Source organism: Colossoma macropomum, unplaced genomic scaffold (assembly GCF_904425465.1).
Source record: "Colossoma macropomum unplaced genomic scaffold, Colossoma_macropomum, whole genome shotgun sequence".
Classification (NCBI taxonomy): Eukaryota; Metazoa; Chordata; class Actinopteri; order Characiformes; family Serrasalmidae; genus Colossoma; species Colossoma macropomum.
In genome coordinates this window covers 21180878-21206180 of record NW_023494792.1, presented here as the reverse complement: position 1 = coordinate 21206180, position 25303 = coordinate 21180878, and the positions used below count along the sequence as shown (strand labels likewise).

Here is a 25303-nt window from a genome sequence, read left to right as displayed (position 1 = left end):
AATCAATATGGTCTTCTACACTGTTGAGTCCACATCTTACATCTCTTCTCTTGTTATAAGTCATTGACTCTCTATTCCAAATGTTGCTGGATCTGATTAAAAATTCCCCACAAGCAATATTACAACGTTTATAAATTATAGAAATTCCGACTGTGACTGAAATAGACCCCTATGTGCCTTTTAGGGCGCTACTGAATACTTGGGCCATTTTTACTATAAAGTGCAAATTGTAAAAGGGAATTCCAGAGTGATTTTAAATGCACTAGAAAATCCCACAATGCACTTGTAATTTCTAGCAAACACTGTACATCACTACATTAGTTACATGTATATCAAAGTGCAGTTTAGAGTCTCTAAAAATAGAAATAAATAAAGATACTTGAAAAAATTATAACAACAAAGTCTCTGCTGTCTCTTGGCAACCCAATCTGAAGGTGCTTGGGTCACATAACACAGTTTGTAAAGCAGTTTCCCAAGGGGTTTGTTTGCATTTCAAATCAGTACGTACAAAGGACTGTACAGGAATGCTGTACATTTTGTCGTTTACAGTAACTTTTGTCCAAAGCAATTTCCATTAAGCACAGGAACATTGGCAGGGACATAATGTGGGGTGACTTGGGGTTAAGTGTATTGCTTATCTGGACAATGGCAGTTATGGATGTAATGTCTGTGATGGCTGTAGCTATCAGTAGCAAGTCCATAACTTTCTTCCAGAACACCGCTGGGCACAGCCAAGTTCTCCACTGTTCTCTAATTATAACAGTTGTTGCTGTTTCCATAGGTTATAGATACAAGCATTTCTCTCTCTGCTGGTTTCAAAGTTTTACATCAGGAAGAAGGAATGCCCCCTTTTTTTCCATTTATCCAATCCCCTATGAAAATGAAACTTATTGTCATATGTGTCATACAAAGAATATACTGTTATACAGTGTCTATTTTTTTATTTTTTCATATGAGATTAGACTTTATTTAAAAAAATGTTTTCAGTATTTCTGTGTTCTTGAGTGGTATACTTAGCTAAGAAGGAAGTAGATACTCAGTGCTGCTACTGTGTAGCAAGTGACCTGCTGACCTCTGATTTGGAAGGATTACTTAGCTCCTCTCCACTGTCCGTCTGCAGCAGCACTGGCCAATCGTTGCTGTCAAGTATACAAAACTGACTTTTCCATGCTCCACCCGCAAATGCATTTTGTGTCCACAGCAAGTCCTGCAGGGTCAGGTAAGCTTTACAGAATGCTAACCCTGTTCAACCTAATAAGAAACTGTACAGCACAATTCAGGTTATGTGAAAATATGTACAATAGAGTGCATTACTAATTTTAAATGATATTTATTTTGTATGGGTGTGAAAGGTCATATTGATTGGATAAACTAGGTGTAGCCAAGGTTTGGAGAGATCATCTGATCTGTTTCAGAAACTTAGAAAAAGGTTCACTGGCTTCAGCTGTTTACTAACTTGCTAAGTTAATATCATAGTTTATGCCACTAGATGCTGTAACATGGCTGAATTTAATCATATTTGCTAACATCATTTTTCTAGTTGCTATACACTAACAATATTGCAAAAACAGGAGTTGCCTGATGTCACGTGACATCAGTAAAGTCAAACTACCTGGCTGAAAAGAGCCTAACAAAAAATTATAGAGCACAAAGTCTGTATAGCTAAAATAAGGACATGCTTGCTGTAGCTGTAGGGTGAGATTGCACAACTAAAACATCAGATCCACCCTAACAGTGTAACCTGTCACTTCTATACAAAAAAAATATCATCTGAGATCCATAATACACCCAAAATGTAGGTATATAACCTGTTGTGTGCTACAATTACTCATTATGTTAAATTGGATTTTTGCCATCCTTCTGTAAAGCTTTTCCAACCTTGCAACAGCTGCTACAAAATAGGTGGCAGGCTTTCAGTGCCGTAGCCCCTAAACTTTGGAATTCCCTACCTGAACCTCTTTCTGCTTCCTCCTTCTTACTTCCTACTTTCCTCTTTGAATAACACTTCTTTCCGTCCTACTGTACTGCAATATAAAGCAACCTCATCATTGTGAAAAGGGCTATATAAATAAAACACATTCTTTTCATTAAAATGATGCCCGTGTACATGAACAGGTAATTCAGACATTCAGCACTCTCCTGCAAGGGTGATTAGCAGCCCTGCCACACTGTGGGAGCTGCAAGATGCAGTGGCTAACCTCACAAGTCCCATAGGGTAAAAATAAAATGAGATTGTTTAAGGTTATTAGGTTATCACACTATGCTCTTGCTCAGACTCTTGTAGTATCTAGTGCCTATTTACAGTGTCCACTTTCTATTTGTGCATTATGACAAGTGATATTAAAAATACACACAATAATTTGTTTAATGATAAACAAAAATGATTTTATAGAATGTTTGCTACGGTGGAGACACACTTGCAGTTTTCACTTTAACAGGGAGGCAAAAAACAAGTATTCAGACACTTTTGTTTTTGTTATTTAAGATATTTCCAGTGCATATATGAACTTCAAATTTACATACAATGTTTTTGAATTTTGTGCTAAATATATATATATGAATTGTGTCACAAAAGACAATATCATTAGTTAGGAAGATTTCATTCAACAAGTAGCAATCACAGTGGAGGTGAAGGAGCTTCCTAAAGTTATCAGGGACAAGATTATTAAATAAGACTCAAACGAAAAAAGTTACAGAGCCCTATCAAAGACCCTAAACATCTCTGTCAGTATATATTTTTTTGATAATATGCAAGTGGAAAGTTAATGGAATCACAGCTAATCATCAGGTGCGTTGCAAGATTTGATAACCACTCTCAGACTAATGATACGGAAAGTAAGAGAGTCACTGGAAAATAGTTGCAGGCTGAAGGGAAAGCAGCAGTAACTGTTGTACCTCCAGCTTTCAGGTCATCCTCCAACATTTGTGATGCCTTTGTGAACATGAATGGAGCTTTATCTGTTTCTCTCTCACCCCCTCCACTCACATGCACAGCAATGTACTTGGGAAATTACCCTAATCACCTAAGAAACTGAATCTGGGGAGAAGATGGATGTTTCAATAAGACAACGACCCTAAACATACACAAGACTGGTTTCTAAGAAAAAAAGAAAGTGAAGGTGCTGGCATGGCCTTGCCAATCTCTTGACTTGAATCTTACTGAAAATGTACGGATTTTGAAATTGGGAGTCCATCAGACTCCATCAGACCGTTGTAACCTTGAGGAATTAAAGAAGTTTTGTCAAGAGTAATGGGCCAAAACTGAACCACACTGCTGCAAAAAAGCAGATTACGTCTTGAAGCTTGCCAACAGCTTTGCAACAAAGTACTCATTGCATTAATTTGAGTCTGAATACTTTTTTCTCCTACCAACTTCACTTTTTGGTAACTGTAGAATACTGTTCATAAGGCTACATGACACCTACACAAGCTTGTCATGACAACTGATATAACCCTACATCAATGTTTAGGTTTTTTCCAATATGCATCATTCACTATAAAGGTGATTTGCTGATTTTGATCAAAGTTTGCTAAAGTAGCCCTAATTACACATGACGCCTATTGGAATAAGCATTTATAAACATGTATGTAGGGTTGTCTGTGTCATGACAAGCTTATGTAGTTTATATAACTAGAACTGCATGTAATATAAAAAAAAACAGTGCCCTCTGCTGAAAATCAGAGATCAGATGTCTCCATACTGTCTCAAGCTCTGCTCTCTTTCTCTCACACACACAGCAAGACTATCACACACACGGTCCTCTCCCTCTCTCTCTGTCCCCATGAGTTCTTCTTTTCCTCCACAGTAATGCCATAATGTCATCTCCAGAGCTTTAAGGCTGTGCCTGTGTGGGTGGAGAGAGTTACTAGAGGACATGCAAGGCTTTCTGAGGAATAAACAGACTTGAGGTTAACGAAAACCTTTAAACACGTGGAGGAAGTGGAAGAAGCACATATATGTTGGAGTCAAGCTCTTCAACAGTCAGTTCAGCGCACATCCCCCTCCCACCCCTTAACCCTTCCTCTCTCTCTCCCTCTCTCACTGGTTCGCTCTCTCAGTATTAGCTTTATCTGTTCCTCTCTCACCCCCTCCACTCACACGCACTCCACTCGGAGCACTTGGATACAGCGCTGAGGACTTGGCTGGTCTTTCTCCTCCCTAAAGAAGCGCTCATATTAACCTGCGCTCCAGGACAATCCGGCACATCCACTTTAAATGGCACGCCACCACGCTGGACCACAGAACGAGGAGCGACAAAGGAGTAAGTGACAGAGACGGAGAGAAGGAGAGAGAGAGAGAGAGAAAGACAGTAAGAGGGATTCCCCCGTGTCTGGAGTAAACAGAGGAGATGGCGGTAAGCACACATTGCTCTTTTTAATAAAAATAACTAAATAAATAAATAAATAAAAACATAATAATAAAGACAATAGGTAACCTGCAGGTACAGTGGAAAAATCCATTGTTCCCTGCTTAAACCCAGTTACAAATGAAGATTTTAACAGCATTTGACAAAAGGGCTCATCTGCACTGTTGCTTTAAGCACCTGAGGCAAGTTCTCCAGCATATGAACTAGGAATCATGAAATGAATACAGTAATAATAACAGTAACTGTAACGCAACTAACCAGTTACTAATAATAGTAATTGTTGCTGTTAACATGGTGATGGTTGAAATTCACATCTTTTATTCGAATTGCTTTTGCAGAGAACAGAAAGATCGAAAGCTAAACTAGGTCAAGTGTTCTTCATATTGTTTATTCTTCCTCTTTTTTCACTCAAGTGAATCCTCCTCACCTGCTTTTACCGTCACGCGTGAAACTCACGCTCTCTCTCTCTCTCCCTTCCTCTCCCTATTCTGCTCCCTCTCTCTCTCTGTATTTCTCCCTTGCTCTTACTCTCTCTCTCTCTCTCCAGTATTTCGCTGTTAGTGTGTCACAGGAGATGGGGGGCGTTGGGGGTTTGGGAGAAAGAGTTAACAGTTGAGAGTGTGTGTGAGGTTTAAGGTGTGTGTTTCTCTTTCTTCTTCTTTCTCTCCTTCACTAGTGCGCTGTGCTGAGCTTTCTTTTAGCTGCTGAGCTAATTAGGCTGGATTGGCAGACAGTGTTGGGCTGGTAACTTAGAAACAGGCATGTTGGAAAAGCTCAGTGGAGCACACACACATACACATACACACATACACACACACACACACCACAAGGGAATTCTTATAGGAAACAAAAGGAGGATGCGTATGTGTTCCACCACGTCAGTCTGCTGCACTAATGATAGTGTTACACACACTGCTCGAGAGAGAGAGAGAAAGAAAAATAAAAAAGAGAGAGTTTGACAGAAAAAGAATGATAGAAATAACACGGAGTAATACAGAGACATATAGGGAGAGAGAGGCGGAGAGGATGAAAGCAAAAGACAGACTGAAACTGGCTGAGAAAGAGAGAGAAAGTAGAGAGAGAGAGAGAGAGAGAGAGAGAGAGAGTGTTAATATGGACCTGATTTGTTGATGCAGGGACAGTTTTTTTTAAACAAGTCCTCTGACCTCATGAGCCTGATAATTGCCACATTTTGAGATAACCACACCATCTCTGACTCATTTTGGAAGCTACAGTATTTACCATCAACAAATCAACAGAACAGTATAAATACATCCCACCTGTTCTAGTCAATGATTCTCATCAATGATCCCTTATAAAGAAAATATAAACTGTAAAGGTTCCCTATAGACCTATTTATTTCAGAGTGCTGATGTTACCCTCTAAAACGCCTGTGCATGTGTCCCCGGTTTTCTGAACTGGATCTTGTAATGTGAAGAGCAGTGAAGTTTTCATTTGCCTCTCAGTAGGGCTCTACCTAATGAATGACTAAGAATTTTTTCCTCTTAATTAACCTCCAAACAACACTACTGGAGAGGCTCGGTGCTCAAACCACAACAGAGCTATTAAGCTTCTTTCATGGGACGTGCTGCTTTCATAGATTTTGTGAAGATTAAATATTTATTGAAGAGAACAGTCTCAGACAATGCAACATCAGTAGTCACTTCAGCTGACTAGGAACAGAAATGCTCTAGGATTATCCTGTTAGAATCAAAAAGGACACATCAGCCAAACCTGCTGACATAAAACCCCAGAAGTCTGAATTGAACACTAGTGATGAAAGCATGCTGTGCTTATTCAATTATCTTCTCCCCATTATATCCTATTGAGCTACCTATGCCCCATCCACAAATGCTTTATCTGGTAGCAACTCTCGTGGCACTGGATGAACTTTACAGATTGTTGGCAAAAATCTCATTCAACTAAGAGAGCTTAGGCTGGAGTTTAGATTTGCTATATACCATTGAGTTTTTGGTTTCGAATGCTGCACTGAGCTGGACTATGTTGTTATAGTTAATCAAAACTAGGCAGTCAGAAAACGACTATGAATCTACCTTCAATCGCTAGCTCAATTATAAATTGATATACTAGTCAAATGACATATTTAGCTGATTTCCTAAGTGAAAATAAGCGAAAACATCCTCTACAGCAAACACTTCTGCACATTTAATGCATAATTACTGTTTACTTGCTGACTTTAACATAATGCAGGAAAAACGTGGCCTGTGCAAAAGGAATTGCAGATTTTATAACTTGTGTTACTTTTTCCTAATGTGAAATTCAGCAAACAGATGGAAATTATGCACTAAAATGTGGGTGTTCAAACTTATATGTGTATGACTTTATGAGCCTTCAGACACAAACAATACATACATGTCTCTGTGTATGACTTTTCATCGACATAACCAAACAAAAAAGTCAAACTATCAATAAAACATTTCCATATTTTTTTAGTGGTGTTGCAATTTCTCATTATGTTGAAGGGAGATTTTTGCTATTGTTTATTGCTGAGCTTATCTAACCTTGCAACAGCTACTACAGCAAAAAGCACTTGTAGGTGGAGCATAGATGGATGACTTATTTGGGCACTTTTAGTTGGGCACATGATGCACAATGACAAGAAAAGTTGCTTATAAAAAGACTGACAATGACAACAGTGATAATGACGAGGGCCTAGAGAGTAAGAGACAGAGAGGAGAGGGAGAGAGAGAAGAGCACATCACTTGACAGACATCTAAATGCGGACTGGCAGGAAATCCTCAGTTCTGCGTGTGGGTGAGTCACTGACGTCTGAAAAAGGTGTATGTGTGTATATGTGCGTGTGCGCAGGAGTGCAGTACTATCCATTCACACAGACCAAGGCAGAACTGATGAGAGGCAAGTTTAATTTTATGCTAGCCAAAAAAACAAGCACCACTTTGTTTGCTCATATATGTGTAATATCGTTTGTTACTAACTTAAGGCTAATTAACCCTGATCTAAATGCTTACGTCTAAAAGAGGTAGATGCGGTCCTAAAATCTCAGCAGCATTCGAAACCAAAAAATCCATGTGCAGTCAATGGAATTATACATATGCCTTTGATGCTGTTCACATGGACCACTGAGTGTACCGATGAAGTAAGAACTTGAAGGACGGACAACTTATTTTCTTAACTAGAACTAGGCTAATCAGCTAGCTAACAGGCAAAACAATCCCTTTATTTAATATCACAGGCTTTGAATTAAAGGACTTACTATACGGTAAGCTATACAACTGCAATATTAAAGACTACAGAATATGTGCCTTGAATGTCAGATTTCTAAACAAGACTGGAATCGCATAGAGGCACTAATGGAAATTAGCATTGTCATTGTGGTGGTAATATACTTACAAAGTGAAGCTTTTTGCATTAAACAGTGCTATATTATTATATGTTGATTATTATATGACAAAAAGTTACACACTTCATGAAATGACCACAATACACAATAATTGGCAACTGAATGTTCTTGACCTCTGTCAGCAGTCCATGGTTGATTGGCAACAAAACATACTCTAGCAGAACTAAATTTCTTGATGGAATCATTATTTATCTAGATGATTATTCTTAATGATAAATGAAATAATTTATGAATTATGTATTGACTGAAAATGTTAGATTTTATCATATTTTATGTTGTCAGCAATTTTATAGAAGCAATAAACCACGTGCATTACACTGATTTGTGTTGTGCCTAATAAAATCCTTACTCATGATAACATCACTGTAACACGTCCTGCTTTATTGCATCAGCAAACACATAAGCAGCAAAGTTCCACTTGCTTGACTACAATGTTGTAAAAAAGAAGAACTCCGCAAAAAAAAAAGAACCAAAGTAGAACCTCCAGATTTACCCACAGCACCACCGAAACTTTTACATGACTTCCACATAAAAGACCAGGCACTAGTCAGTGCCTCACTCTTCTGAAATTTAGTCAACAGAACTAGAAAGAAAACTATTAAGTATTTTTTCCTTTGCTTTTTGAGTGTGTCAAAAAAAAAGGAAAACCAAAATGCCGTCTCTCTAGCAGACACTTTGCACGTCTGTCATTTGAACTGGCTGACCACTTTGGAATGCTCTTACAGCTCCAGCCCTACAATCAGTCAGCACAGCGAGTTCGCTTGAAGTACTCCGAGAGTACAGCTTTACATTTCCAGACAGATCCTACAAAAATGGTCAGAGTGTGTTCTGGCCCACTGGGTGTGATCATAAAAATGAGCTGGAAGATTCCCCTTATGTTTTGATTTCAGACGATTCAAGTGCAGTTATGACCTCCTCATAACGAATTCTTCCTTAATTACTCCGCTCTCAGACCGCCTGCACTCCCTGCACATTGGAAGTGTTCGTCTGAGCGTGACAGTAGTCCAGGAATGAGTCTCTCACTTCCTGTCAATCCACAGAGAGTGCTGAATAGTGCCATTATGACTGGTGCAAAGCACTCATTGGCCACATCAATCAACCTACTACTTTGACACTGTTTGGTAGAATTACAGTTCTTCTGAACACCCTTTGACATTACCAGAAAACTTTCAGTAGTTCACTTTTTCATACAGCACATACAGTCTGAGGCTCCTTGGTAAGGACTGTTGGGTTGACCTCAGCCCAAAAAAACCCATAAACTCAAACCCATTACCTCCTGAGACTTCATTTATTTACTGTGACCCTGCACATTACCAATGACACATGCAATACTTAATCACCACATACTGCATGTGTATTACAAGAATGCATTAAGGTCACCAAGAATTATGCACAGCATATATTACTTTTACTTTGTGGAGCCATTTAAAGTGCTGTGTATGATTTAATAGAGTTCTTGAGTTAAGCATGGCAGTTTCCAAAACATGTTTCTCTGCATTTGTTTCTAGTGCTAATGTGATGTTTTCAGTTCACCTACACAACACAGACAAATGTGTTCTTTCATATTAACAGACCTCTGATGTTGTGTCATCATTCTGTGGTCTGCGTTAAACCAGACCACAAAATGTTAGGAACTCACTAGCACATTTCTCTATGGCACAAATGGCATTTTTCAAAAAATCACTGTTTTTGTCCCAATGGTTCCAAACCTGATACAATTTGCTGTATAAAAATATGTCCTCCAAATGTCATTGGATCCTCTAAATTATGAGGTGTTAAGGAGTCAAAATATGAATGCTGCTACATGCAAGCTAACACTGCTGCACATTAAACTGACATCATAAGACTGGCAACCTCACCAAAATACCTCCACAAACCAGCAAGCTTTGCCACTGTGCTGGACTATATATATGCTATTGTAGCTAATCACAACTAGCCATGTTGAAAACAACAACAAATTCGACACCAATTTTAGCTCTATTATTTAAAAAAACAGCTACTTCAGATCTCTCCAGTGTGACTTGCCATACACATATAATTTATTTATTTTTTTTCAGCATTCTGTAAAGCTGTGCCACAGTTGCTATGAAAGAACACATTTGAGGGTGGAGCATGGAAAAGCCTATTGCCTTACCATCTAAAAACTTCTATAATGTCAGAGTTTTGCTGATCTTGAATCTAAAACAAGCATTAGAAACATTTTAACGGGTCTTTCACTGTAATTATTGTTTTGCAAGATGGTTATGAACCTCATGATTTCCTGCACTGATAATAAAAACTGGAAATGCATTACTGGCATCCACTTATCTCTCCATTTCCTCTTGAAAGCAGTTCTGATGCAGAAAGACGGCATTACTGTAACCACAGAGTGAAGAGAATGGTTTTGCGGTGACTAATTGTTTTCTGTCTAATAGCAGTAATATGATCACCACACTGACCTCACATCAGTTTATCTGTGGCAGAACTCCAGTGAATCAGACAGACAGGCGGCGTAACATGAATATCAGCCGGATCTCAGTTTATCAGAGAAAAGATCCAACTGTAACAAACACGTTATGACTGTCACAGCAATGTCCCATCAGTCTATCCATGGAAGTGTATCAGACAGAGTGGCAGCATATCTTTTCTGGTCATTTACACACAGGCAGCTCTTTGTTGGTTAATATCTCAGATATATAGTTTGTTTATGCTTCTGGCATATCAAATTTGTGTTGTCGCAGCTCTTAATCATGATAAAATTTTGAAGTGGGATTACAACATGGAAGAGGATTATAAAGAGAGCCATCATTTCTTCATTAAATTAAATGTAAAAATAACAGTTATAACAGTGACAGCACTGTTTTTAATGTAATAGCATGAAGCTGTGGCAAAAATCCTTGTGATAATGTCTAAAAATACTTCTAACAATGATACATCTATACAGTTTACAGAGCAAGCCATAGCCTCCTTTAAAAGTAGAGCTGAATATAAAGCTGGCTCTGGTCTCTTCTGAACAGTATTGATAATTATAGTCAGTGTTAATTATAAACTAATGTGTAATTGGCTGATTCTGCTCAGCAGCATCCTCTCAGCTATCATATACTGATATCTACCAGAGTTACGCATTAATATACTGATTCATTACCGAATTAGATGGAGAGCAACGAGTGCGCATGGAAATCAGGTTTCTTTTCCAGGCCATCTTTTCAAAAGCTTCAATTAGGTGAATGAATGAATAATCAGCGCTTTCATATGCAGCTGGAGAATATCTACAGCATATATCTATACACAGATAGATTACCATTAGGAAAATCTTATCACCTCATCCATATGAAAAGCTTTACATATTTTATGTGAACTGCCATTAAGCATGGGCTTATGAAGTGCTATTAATGCAATTCAGTGAAAACAAATAATTTTAGACTTATAGTAACAGACAAATGTACACTGCTAAAAGTATATAGCATATTTAAGGTATTAATGCAGATTGTCACTGTCAGATATTATTATTATTATTTGAAAAGGCCACCTGCTCCACCTTAAAGGGCCCATATCACCATATCATGGCATTCACTCTCCAGTCCATACAGTAAATGTATGGAAACTAAACAGCAAAATCAGACCCTTTTGAATTTATTGATTTTATGATGTCACAAAAACTCATTTACATAAATCCACATATTCAGCCTACAGCAGTTTAGACCTGCCCATTTACGCTGCAGTTGTAAGGAATGTTTTAGCCCTACTTTTCGAATGACACACAATACAGGACAGCCAATTAGAAGAGAGGTGATTTACATATCAGTCTTAAGGGCACGGTAACAAAAACAGTCTGTTCAATTCTAAGGGATTAAGCAAGGTTATAAAATGTTCATGGAAATATAAATGACAACATTACATAAACCAACATAATGAATGTCAAGCAGCATTACTATATACAATAATAATGACATTATTATTAATCGTGTTATGGTACTGTTTATTAAAAATATTTTTTCTTTTTCTGCAAGTTATCGTTTCTGAGATTCGAGATACAATAGTTTTTTTTTCCAACAGTGACAATATAACTTTCAGTGTGCAGTAAATATGACTAAATGTTGTTGCTATGAGGACCAAAACTTGTTGTTTTTGTTTCCTTTAAAGAATTTGAAAACGCAAGCTGTTCTTTACACTGTGTCAAAATATCATGACGAATGGACTGATAGAATTGGCCCAAAAACAAATATTTTTCCATTAACCTCTGTTTAAAGTTAAGAATGTGTTTCCTTCTCCTGTAAATATACCATTTTGCAGATACAAGGTTTTGTCCTTGGTTTTGACAGTGACTATATAATACAATATGCAAACTAATACAGTTTATTTTCTTTACTATGTATAACTCCTGCCTAAGTGCTACATTAAGTACCTTTACTATTCACTGTACAGTGGAAGTCCTAGCACAGGCCCGTTCTGCAGCACTTCACGATTTCAACACTTCAAGACTTTGTGGGACATGCATACCACTGGTTTCATTTAGCAACATTTGGTTTTTCACTTTTTTCCCTTTTTATAACAAGAAAGTAAAACTGTCACATCAAATAGCATTCCCTGGATGCCATGCAAGCTCTCAGTCAAGTCTATTTCGAGCCATGGACAGGAAAAAAAAAAACATGCAGTATGAGGTCAGGAAGACAAGCCATGTCATTTTTCCTGACTTCTGGGAGATTATGTTTTTCAAATATTTTGCTCTGTTCAGCCATTTCTAGTTTGTGGTAAACTGCAGAACAACTTTGTTTAAGCATTTATAAAACTTAAACCAAGCTTCTTTACAGGGAAAATCCTTATCAGCAATCTCAAAATCTTTGAGGGAGAAGCTCACTTTCAATATGCCACACTTGCCCTGGAGAGAATTCTCTTAGACTGAAGGTGCTAATGTAGATTCTTACCATCACTTGGCTTATACTGCAAAAATCAATTAGTTTTTTTACTTACAGAACTCGTATTGTATTACTAAGTACTTCTGAGTACTTTTTTCTCATACCCCTGTATTTTTAATGTACATACCCTGTCATATAATGTAATATACCCTGTCAGAAAAAAGGTACTGTGCAGGTATATGTTTCTTTCATCAAGGCACAAACAATGTTAATGTACCATCAAAAGTACAACAATGTTTTTTAAGGACCAGTTGTGTACATTAAATACTTTTCCAAGGGAAAAGGTACATATTTGTATCATTTGATAACCTTATATTTTAAAACAGTCCAATAAAAAAAAGGCCAGAGACAATCCAGAGTGTGTGGAGTCAATAAAACTTAAAAAAATATAGTTGCAGTGGATTACGGCACAATTGTCCCCAACTAAACATACTGAAGACATACCCCTGAGGGCACCACCCCAGTGACAGTTTGGTAGTTTTATTTTATGTAGGCTGCAATGTGCACACACAGCTGTCTGAGGACCCTCAGATTTGCTACATTATGTAAAGAGATATTGGCAAACATCACAAAACTACTTAGCTAGCTTTTGATATTATATGCTTGAATGTTTAGGCACACTGTTTCATAGTTAAGAGAACGATCACACTATTTCAGTGTACAGCGTAGGACTGTTTATCAATGCTGCCTTAAAATGAACATCTGATTACAGCTGTTACAGACACTTATACCAGTTGTTAAGACTACAAAGATGGCAGTTATCCCCACCCTTGTGAAATAAAAGAGTTTGATGTCATGTGTAAATATCCCACTCACTCCCCACTCCATGTGGTCCATATGTGGAAACACATCAGCAAAAATGGCCCATTTTAAATTAATTAATTTTGGGATGTCCATATATCCACCTATTCAGCCTACAGCCTGGACTAATATTTGAATGAGGCACAATACAGGGCAGCCAATCAGAATAGAGATAATAGTGTCAAATACAGCCTGTTTAATTATGTGGGATTGAGAGAGGTTGGAAAATGGAAAAAACGTAGCATATGAGCCTTTTAATAACAACATTATTAGAAGAACTATTTAAGTGACACACAAAACACCCTCATGTTTGGAATATCATAACACATAAAATGCATTCAAATATATCTTTGGGGCAGAAAAAACATGTTAAAACAAAAAAAATCTCCTGCAGCTACAAAAATACAAGTAAAAAATGCTGGGAAGAGAGAGGCTGCTTAAGACTGCTCAACAGTAGATTACTGCAGTATTTCTCCTGTAAATTCACAGCAGTTCTGTAGAGTGTAGGACAGAGTGTGAGGTGAGCCCTTACGCTACTGTGGGACAATATGTTTCTGTTCCCTCTCAGCTCATGATCATGTAATGAATTCAGTTTAATAAACATCAAGTTAGAGAGAGTCATAAATGGCCTTAGAAAAATGACTCGGGGAACATTTGCAGTTTAACTGAGTCTCTGCCCTAAGGCAGAGTCTTTAGGGTGGTGTTTGGCAATGGCATGATAGCCCCCGAGAGTTTATGCATGCTTGTGCAGATTTAATCAAGCTACTGTAATTATCTTGACGAGCAGATTTGACCTGTCCATCAGGGACTATAAAAACTGATTTGTTTCTTTTTCTCCAACAAGATCTCACAATTGGAAGTTCATAAAAATGCATGAAGCCCAAAAGCTTGCAGCTAGTGCTGTAGGCTGCATAGCTGTTTTTGTTACGCCTTAACACAGTTCCCAGTAATTTCCTATGAATTCTCTGTGAAGCCAGGTTTCAAACATAAGTACATATCTCAGAAGACTGATTCGCCATTGTTTGCCAAACATAACCCATTCAGCAGTTGCTAAGTTAATGTACAGCTTTGTATGAAAAACTTTTTTTTCTTTTTGTTTTCCAGACCTCACCTGAGTTAAACAGCAGGTGGGATAACAGCATCTCTTTGAAAGCATGCGTGTATGTGCGTGTTTGTGGGGTGGAGTGAATATTGTTCAGCTGGATGTGGTAAACAAAGCTGTACAATCATGTGGCTTCCTCATACTGGCAGCTACAAAAGAGAAACCCACTGAACAAAACAGCTATTCTCACACAAAGCACAGCTGTATGCATGCTGCCTTTGTCAGGAGAACTGCTTTCATTACAGCACTGATTCTGATCGCTGCAAGTTCTACATATCAGGAGTTTTCAGCAATTCTAAAGGTTAGCAAAGCTAAGCACACACAATTGAATTTTTTTTTAACAATATACAGTAACACTCTTAAAAATAAAGGTGCCAAAACAGGTTCTTTGGAGCGATGCTATAGAAAAACATTTCTGGTTCCCTAAGGAACCTTTCAGTAACAGGCTCTTTGAAGAACTGCTTTTGTAGATGAGATGTGTGAATGTGAAGAACCTTTTTGAAAGTTTAAACAACATCTACATAATACCCACTGTGCATATTGCTTAAATTCAGAAATTGCTTCTACCTGAATGTACTGAATGATCAAATGTGTACACATTAACCATCAGACTGTGTTGAAGCAGAATACAATGGATTGCAGAAAAAAACCCACCTCTCCAATAAAGCTCATTTTTGCTAGCACCCCTCTGTGGGTGCTATTGGATTCTAACAATTTGTTAGCACTAAGCTAACAGCAATTCTCATTAAAATTTTTTGTTTGAATCTTCTAAAAAATATTCCATGTTGAAGACTGTGACAGACATATTAGCATAAGTTTAACTTGTAGCAGTTTCACAGAGTGACTCAGTAGACAGAGCTGAATTGTTTCCATCCAAAACTTAACAACGAAACAAGAGTAGTACTGTAACACCAGCAGACTTTAAATACAAGCATGATTCTACTGAATATAAATGAACTAAAAATGACAGGCATGTATTTTTAGCTACCAGAAATGATTAGGCCTCCTCTGAAGACCTAGAAACCCCTGAGACTTCCCCACTGGCAGTTGTAATGATAAGTTTGGCATACTGTTACATTTTTAAAAATTCCATAGATTTTTCAAATTTTCAGCATAATTTCATCTTTGAAATGTAAACAAGGTCATTCAGAGTGGTTCAATGTGAAACTGCATTAAAGGGAAACATAAAGACTCAGACTTCTTTACAGCGGTGGTAAATGGAACCAGAGGTTGTGATGTCTACAACACAAATATAGCCATTTTATTTACTATCCAAAATAACCAGTGAACCTATGTCTTCTGACTTTTTATATATAATGATGAAAATGATAAAATAATGATAAACAAAAAAAGTGCCTCTCAGCCATAAATATACATATAAAGGAAAAACAGTGTCTCAGATATCAGGCACATTACTTTCTCTGAAGTATCTTTCAAAAGCATTAAACTCTATAAATGCTTATTTCCTTTCAATAAACCATTCTGAATGACTTTGGTTGATCAATGTTTTAATAATGCAGAAATTTTGAGAAAATTGGAAAATTGGTAGAATCCCTCTTTGACAGGACCAAAGCCCAGCAGTGGTGTGGTGCAGAAAAAATCTAAACCTGAGTTTAGGAAACAGCTCCTATTTGCAGGGGTCATTTTATATTCTAATGTAACGAGCCCCTCTCGCCTAGTTGCGTAGAATTTCATTAATAAGGAATCCTAGAAAGAGACACACGTGAAAGAGAGCCCAGCCTCGGGGCAGCTTCACTGTCTTTATTTTAATTTTCACCTGGGAATTACAAGCCTGGTTTGATGTTTTGTTGGTATGCAAGCTAGTGGCAAACACAGGGGATGTCTGTCACCCAAGGCCATTACGAATGGTTTTTGCTGCTTTTGTTACAGCTGACTCTTTTCTTTCATCTGCTTTTGTCAACATCCCACCAGTCAGAATTAAATGATATAACTCAGAGAGACAGGGAGAAAGGGACGTTCACTTTTACACAGAGATGTATCTTAGAGCCATAGCAATTAACATTAAGCTATACGCACAGGTTATGCACAGCTGACGTATATATTCAGATTTAGTATCCACTAAGAATTTCCATGGTATGTCTCTTATATAACAGATAAATGAGAGAAAACTCTCTGTCACCACACCACATTACCAGTCTGCCTGATTCTTCCAGCAGTGAGATGCGATTTAACAGACAACGGAGCGCAAAAACTCAGCGGAAGCCCGTAACTGAATCATTTCCCTCCATCCACTCTGCCTGTAACTAACCTCATTTGGTTCCCACTCTCATTTAGCCCCACATATTCTCCCTGAAGCCTGCATGGCAATGAGCGTCATTAGCGTCTGTGTACCACACCCATCAAACCCTGGCTTAGGTTCTAACGGATCACTGCTGGCTTTCATAAAGTAATAAAATCCCCATTAAAAATCAGCTCGAATCAGATCATGCAATTAAGAATTTCACAGACTGAGGACACTACTGTTGGTCAGAAAGAACTGTCTCTGAGTAAGCTATGAGATGGGGTTACAGCTGTACTGGGAACAAAGGCATTTCAAAACATTTCTGCATCCTGCACAAATCCAGTCTCTCTCAGTCTCCATTACTTCTCTCATTTCTTAAAAACGCATGAAAATAACGGCATCAAAAAAAGTCTTATGGTAGTCCCTAATACATTTGTTAAGTGTGTGCACTTTTCTATCAGCAGTCACTACCATCAGCTACATTTTATGTAATGAATGTGCAGACTACATTTTAGCTGTGTTCCAACAGCCAGGCTGCAGCTGGGCTGCATTTCTAGGCTTCTATGTCATCAAAGCCTGTTCCAATCAGAAAGACCTGGATTTTCAGGAGGCTACTGGAGAAACACAGGTGGATGAAACGCCCACAGCTAAACAGTACTACACATTGTTTTAAAGGTCCATGAAAATGTGTAACGTTAGTAAAACATACAGTACGCCAGAAATTGAACACAGAGTATAAAAAGCAATTTCAGTGAGTTAAACAGTTTTTTTGCTTGCAGGACAGCATTTACAACCCCATTTCCAAAACAGCTGGGAAGCTGCAAAATATAAATAAAAACAGAATGCAATGATGTGCAAATCACTCAATAGCTGATGTGCAAAAACTCTATAGCTAATTGAAACTAGTACTAAGACACTGAAAATTATTTTGGTTTTAATAAATTATATGCCCAGTTTGAATCTGATGCCAAAAAAAGTTGGGACAGGGGCAACGATAGACTGGTAAAGTTGTGCAATGCTTGAAAAAGAACAACGGGCGAAACATGTCACGACTAATTAGGGTAACTGGCAACAGGTCAGTAACATGATTGGGTATAAAAAGAGCTTTCCAGAGGGCCTAAGTCTTTCAGAAGATGGGGAAGGATTCACCGCACGGGGGTTCTATATAGCACCAAAATATGTTCATCTATTGTTATGATGTCAAGCTTGTAACAATAACAGAACCGTTTTTGGTGCTATATAGAACCATTTTCAAAAAAGGTTTTATGTAGAACAACATAACACATTCCCTATTAATTTGAAGAACCATTTCACCATGCAAATGGTTTTTTAAGTGTTCATGGTTCTATACAGAACCTTTGTTTTCACTAAAGAACCCTTGAAGAACCATACTCTAGAGCCCTGTGTTGTCATTTGCACTTCTTCTTTACAATTTCCACAGCTGTAGTCTCGGTACCAGATGCCTTGAGCTCCTCAAGGACGTCGGCTGACAGGAAATTTTAACTTTGGAAGTGGGTAGAATGGATCTGATTGGAGCCACTGGCTCCCATCACTTCTAATCAGATACCACTCCAAGATTGTCAGCAGAAAGTCCCGCCCAGGGAGTTCATCCCTCACACATTAAAGAGAATGAATGTGAAGTTACCCTTCCAGAGGTACAGCCGTTCATTTGATTGGCTCAATGAAAGAGATTCAACACCTTCGCCTGCTGTTACTGATTTCCAAACTGGACACACTTGCATGTGTATGTCTGAATTCCCACCTTGTGTTTCTGAATACATCCTTTGTGACTTTGATTATTTGCTGTAAAAGTTAGACAGAACAGAGAAGACTGATTGCACAGCAGTGGCTATTTGGCACTACATTGTCTGGAATTCGTAGCTAACTAGCTGTAACACCCCTTTTTGCATGAGAGAGAGTGAAGCTCCTTAGTTTTAGCCTTGATTCTCCCTAACCAACTCCTCCCCTTGCTGTTTTGGAAATGGCTAGAACAGAGCCACGCTCTGATTGGCATGTCGTGATTTGCTTTTGGGATCTACAGGGTAATGAGGATACAATGAACCAGAGGCAGAGTCCATATGCAAATACAGAGACTGCTGTCCAGACATAACATTCAGTGCTATAGACAAATAAAGGGTAAAAAAAAAAAATGCAAATCTGACTGATAGTGAATATCGAGGAGTGTTGTACCCAAAACATAACGAACACCAACACAACATACTTTTATTCTATTAGCTTACGAAAGAGGAAATTAAAAGAGAGACATTTCTTTTAGACATATTTCATGTTTCTGTAGCTTTTGTGCTTTTGTGTTCCTTGTACATGACAAAACGTTTGCAGCAAAGAAAAAAAAAGTAAAAAGATGTTAGAAGATTATGGAAAAAACTTTTGTCTTTTAATTAAAATATTAAGAATCATGCTATATATATATATACACACACATGAACTTACATGGTAAAAAAGGTTCCTTTCAATTTCAGGTTGACCCATCAGAAAATACAGAGACTCATTCCAAAATGCTGCATATCCATTTGTAACATTTTAGAGTTTTTGAAAAGAGTAACAGCTGATGTATAATGGAAAACACATTTTCCATAAGTGTCATTTATCATAATATAGCACTGATATTTCTTGTATGTGTAAAGCCCACTCCGAACAACGTATATCAAGAAAATTCTTGAAAGTGGTCTATAATGCATTTTGAAACAAAACCATCTCAGTGGCCTACACAGGATTCAATCAATTACCTGCAAGATCACCAAGTGCAGGGAGGTCGTAATTTAGACATCATTAATGAAGTAGGAAAAACACATTGTGCTTTTTGTGGAGCCCAAATCCCAAAGTGCAGGCAGATCTGCATTTAATTTTAATTAGTTACACAACACAACACCACAGATCTGGCTGAGGCACTAGAGCAGGCAGACACAGAATAAACAACCAAACCAAATTTCCCAAGTTTCCAAAGCACTGATGTCCTGAGAGGAGAAAAAAAGATAAAAGGGACAACGCTTTGTGTCTCTGTTGTTTAAGTTGCCTTGCTAACAAGATGAGTATTAAACTCACTGTGTGAAAGGGGTGCACTTCACTTCACAGCATACATTGAACACTGACTTGACAAAAAACAACCGTACAAATAAAATTACATGCATGCAGTTTCTGGAGGATGAGCAGTATTCAGTGCTTGTGCCAGAGGGGAGATTTGATAAGAGAAAAGTGCCAGCAACACAAGCTGATAATGAGATCTACTCCGAAAAGAAACAGAGGAAATGTGTCATATTGTGACACCCAACAGCATATTAAAATGTTGAAAATGCTAAGTTCAGCTTTTCTGTGTTCTCAGTGTGTAATCTGTAAATAACCAGACTGAGCTTGTGCTCTTATCTAAAGCACTGACACATTCAGGTCTCCGCTTTTTCATGAGGTCAACTGTCTCACCCCGAAGCTTGAAGTGTCTAACAGAGATGCTGTCAGCGTAGTTGACGGTATTTTTAGCCTCAGCAGTTTATTAATTATTTGTCACGAGTCAAAGAAACAGGTTCTGTAATGCTAATATTAGAGCTCAGATGGATGTGCGTCATTACATGAGCCATTTGAATAAAATAAAAATATATAATGATGTTTATGCACAAACCGCAGGACTTATTTATTTATTTATATTAAAATACTGATGATATAAAAGTGAACTAGATAAAAATGTATTCGCTACTCTAAACAATATCAGACCTGAGGCAAGCATGTTATCATAAGGCCCAGCATGGATTACAAAGAGCTCAGGACTCAACTGTGCCAGAAACTTTAATCCTTCCAAACCCTACGTAAATTTAAGACATGCAGGAAACTCAAACATTTAGAATATTTCCTTCGTACATAGTTTTCCTATAAGATTTCATATAAAAGGTTGATTCTCAAGCCACAGGTGTAGTTTACTTACCAGAACCATAAACTTAGCAGATCTGCCAATGTACAATCCGCAGTCCAGGGGTGGTGTCTAAAGAAAAAAGAGAGCAAGACGAAGAAAAACAAAACAAAACAAAACAAAACAAAAGAGAATGAACAATAAGATAATGAGATAACGGGGAGTAAAGTAAGGCTGCACCTTTCAGAGCGAGAAATCAGTAGAATCAAGTGTGGTAACAGCGCCTGGTGACTATAACTAATTACAACAAAATGTTCATGTACTGATTTATTTCTTGCAAACCACAGGAAGATATGGAAGTCCAGAGAGAAGACAATAGTTGTTTCTGTGATATCATAACTTATTTTTCTTGTGATCTCAAGGAAACATTTTTGTTACCTTGAGATCACAAGAAAAAGAAGTTGTGGTCTCAAGTTAACACTCCAGATAAATGTATAGTTATAGCTATCTCCCTCAAGGTCTTCCGTGGAAAAACACCAGTATTCCCACACATAAACATAAACTGAACTTATAAATATGCGGGGTGAAACCACACCTATACCAAACACAGATGAGACTGTTCTAGAAAAGTGTCTGGTTGAACGAGCTCAGCGCTGCAGGCAGATACACCATCATGTCTGTACAAAAATCAAACATTTCAGCACATTAGACCACTGCACCAGGTTTCAGACTGAAAAAGGCGCGAGTGAAAACATGAACCAGCTCTCGTACATTAGGAGAAACGGAGTTTCTGTAACGGCCTGAGGCGAAATGGCTTTAGAGAACGAGACGTTCAGGCTGAGGGGCCACAGACGGCGAAGCTCGAGTTAAACTTGAAATTCCGCTGTTTTAGCAGACTAAACACAGTTTCGTAGCCACATTAACGATGACTTGCTACTGAAACCACGACTTTTACTGAACTGCACTTTATTATGTTCATTTTTTCGGTAATATGGAAAAGATTAACGTCAACTCACAGCTGAGTTTACTGTGTTCCCTCCTGCCGCCGCTCCAGTTTAGGGACCGTAGGAAAACTACCGGAGGAGACGGTAACGGAAACAAAGTGAGCAGCTTGGGATGTTAGAATGGGGTGGCCAGGGAAACCCCAGAGCTTTGACCGGGGTGGCACACTGCTAAGAAAAAAACACAAAAAACAAAACAAAATAGTGCTACTGAATTAAAATCACATTAAAAAATGATGCATAGCTTTTCACTACATGACTAAAAATGTAAATAATTTCCAAATGAACAAAATATTACATCCACACATTTTTGCCGAAAGTAAACAAAGACAAAACTGTGTTTATGTTACTTATTCTGGTCACTGATGAGGAAATTCTGTGTTTGAATAGATAACATTAAATCACTTTTTTCAGTGCACAGTGTTGCCTTTCAGGAAAACATTTCATATAGCAAGGTCAAGTTTTAATTTAGGCTGTCCTCGCTACATTTTAACACGAGTTTAATGATTAAGCTAGCCAGACCACGCTGTATAGAAAAACTACAACATATGCATGTATTCAACTATAAAAAGTAATTAGCATGAGAAATAGTTATAGCTGACTAATTGTTGGTAGTTCATTAATCTTGCCATCACTTAGCTCACTTCATAATGCAGCTATGATACTTCATGAGCAGCACTGCTGAAGGGACCCAGCACACATTCACTTGCCTGTTGGCCTATTACAGCAAGATATGCTAATTATTGAATGAAGCCTCATCATATTCTCATAACTGATTGGTACCCTGATGGCAGATTTTCACCATAAAACATATCTGGTGCTTTATTAACGATGGATGACTGTCTCACTTTCACTGACTGGGCCTGACGGGTGGCGATGCTTCAACGTATGTTGGCACTGGCCACTCCTTGGCTATGCCACTGCTCCAACCAAGTTTAACTGTGGTTGTGTTCTACATGGTTACCCAAATAAGAGGACCCTGTTACTGACACAGGCCTTAGCAAGAGTAAGCAAACATTCATGGAAATGTCTGAAGCAGTGGTTCTAAAATGTCATGCGTAGCAGGATGAACCTGTAAGGTTGTTGTGTGCACAGAAAAAATAGTATTCATTCATGTGTAATTTTGAAATGGGTTTAATATTTCACTTTATTAAAAATAGTTTGTATCTAATAGGCAGCTTACATAGAATAATCAACTATGTAGACAATCCAAATATAACTTAGTTAACTGTCAGGTCTAGCTAGAACATTGAAGTCACCTCAGAAAAACAACATTATGGAATTTGAATCACAAAGTGCAGATATGATTTTTTTTATTATTATTGTCATTATTATTATTACAATATAGAAGTGTGGATATGAATGTTGTCTTCATAGGGCTGGGAATTATCATTATCATGATAGATTGTGTCAGAATATGCTTTTCTGTGCAAACCTCACCCTCTGAACTGACCCTCCCACTGATGCTGCTGCTGCTGCATAAACTAAAACTAATCAAATTAACCACTGCTCCACCTGTTTTCCCCGTTTTGTACTAAAATATTTTATACTAACACTGTTTGCTATCCGGTGTCGACCAGAGGAGGATGGGTTCCTCTTCTGAGTCTTGGTTCCTCTCAAGGTTTCTTCCTCTTGCTCTTAGGGAGTTTTTCCTTGCCACTGTCGCCACTGGCTTGCTCATGGGGGCTTGGACCCGGATTTTTTCTGTAAAGCTGTTTTGTGACAACACCTTTTGTAAAAAGTGCTATATAAATAAACTTTGCTTGCTTGCTTTTCTGAGCACATTGTGGATATCATCAGTACTTCTTGAACACTGACTCACTGCATATTTGGTTACAAAAAGATCAGAAATAGTATTATTTAATGGGATTTATTGCAATGGTATATGAAACATTAAATAAAAATCATTTGTACTCGGAGTTTTTAATAGTACTTTTTAGATGTAGCACCATTGGCTCTTTTTTGCCTGTTCCAAGATTTCAGATTTCATAAAAAAAAACAAATATCATGAAACATTCTGTATCAAGAACATTTCTTGAAGTATTGTGATATTATATTTCTGCGATATTGCCCACCACCATGTCATCACTACTAACATCTAAGCAGCTAAACTGATGTAGCTCCCACTTCTCTCTCTCTGGGAGAATAAAGGATGAGCAGCTCTGTCTAATGGCCCATAGTTTAGAGGACAGGGGCTCCACTATAGGGACACAGTTTTTTGTAATTTGTTAAATGAATAATGGATATCATGTCAGCTATGTCAGTGGAAATAAATCAGGAGTTTGAAGACACCCCAGGGACTCATAGGAAAAAAGGACAGTCCTTTGGTAGGCAAAATGTGCAGGTGTGGAGGTAGAGAGGTTTAGTTGTATTACTTTAAAGATGCTTCTTCTTTTGCTAAGCTGTTACAACACAGCTGCGTAAAGATCATTACTGTAGTGCTTTCCACATATTAGATGTTGAGTCTGCTCTCAGCGGTAATAGTAGACTATTCAAACCAGCAATTATTGATTCACCTAGCGTTCACAAAAGAACAGAGGACAGCCAACATGATTGGCTTAACCCCTTAAAATCCCAGGCTGTTTATATACTAGGGCATATTATTCAGTAACTACAGGGACTTCAGTGCAGATTGTTGAGCTGTTCTTAGGTTATAGAGGAGTGTAATAAAACTTTGTGTCTGGAGGCAGGCCCATGCCTTTTAAGGGGTTAAACTGCAGTGCAGTTTCAAGCAGAAATGTGTAGCAGAGACATTTTAACAACTGCAGGAAAAAAAACACTCTCCCCCCAAAACTTAAATATCTCTATTTTTTTGTTTCCCAAACGGTGCTGAGAAAGAAGAAGATGTCCATATTAGTAATGAACCTGAGCACTTTTATTCATCATTATGTACCTCAAATTACTAATGATATGAACACTGTTTGAAAACTTAGTTGCAAATCAGTATTCACAGGAGAGCCACTCAAGCATGTGCAGTGTTTTGTAGAAGCATTCAAACCCTCCTTTGCTATATGAGCTCATATAGCACTTTTCAAAGTCAAAACAAGCTATTTGTCTGTAAATGTATATATATTTATAAAAATCAAAAACTGAAATGTGCTCATTACTTTAGTATTCAAACCCCAAAGCTCTGGAACACAATTGCCTCTTAATTGGACATAATTGGTTTCTACCCATGAGACAATAAAGTAACTGGCACATTTTTACATTAGATGAAAAAAGCACTTTGCAGATCTACAAACAGTAAAAGTCCATGACCTGTGTTTGTGTGTGTGTGTGTGTGTAAACATGTGCTTGTCAATCTACACAGAACTGCAAGATCTAATAGTTTTATTTCTATCTAATTATGTTATGCCTACAGCTTATATAAAAGACACAGAACGTACAGTTTTTCCTTTTGTTCTAACCGGTTTAGGGACATCATGTTGGGGTTTGAGTGCAAAAACGGAAATGTTAAAAGACTGGTTGTGCTGAGAGGGTTTTTTGTTTCATTTCTGTTCCTAACACTGCCCATGCCTCAAGAAATGCCATCCCTACAGTGAAATATGATGGAGGCAGTGTCATGCTGTGGGGATGCTTTTCATCAACAGGAACAGGACATCTTGTTAAAACTGAAGCAAGAATTGACAGAACTAAACACAGGGAAATAAAGCAAGA

At 37.9% G+C, this 25303-nt stretch overlaps 1 protein-coding gene across 2 annotated transcripts in view; it reads left to right on the top strand.

Annotated features, from left to right (window-relative positions):
- Positions 1–4090: 4090 nt before the first annotated feature.
- The window catches only part of shisal1b (shisa like 1b), a 54889-nt gene continuing 33676 nt past the window's right edge, over positions 4091–25303 (top strand). For both annotated transcript variants that reach the window (XM_036576539.1, XM_036576538.1), the window contains exon 1: positions 4091–4355. The gene's annotated coding sequence lies outside the window, so the exon portion shown is untranslated. The remainder of the gene's footprint in view (positions 4356–25303) is intronic.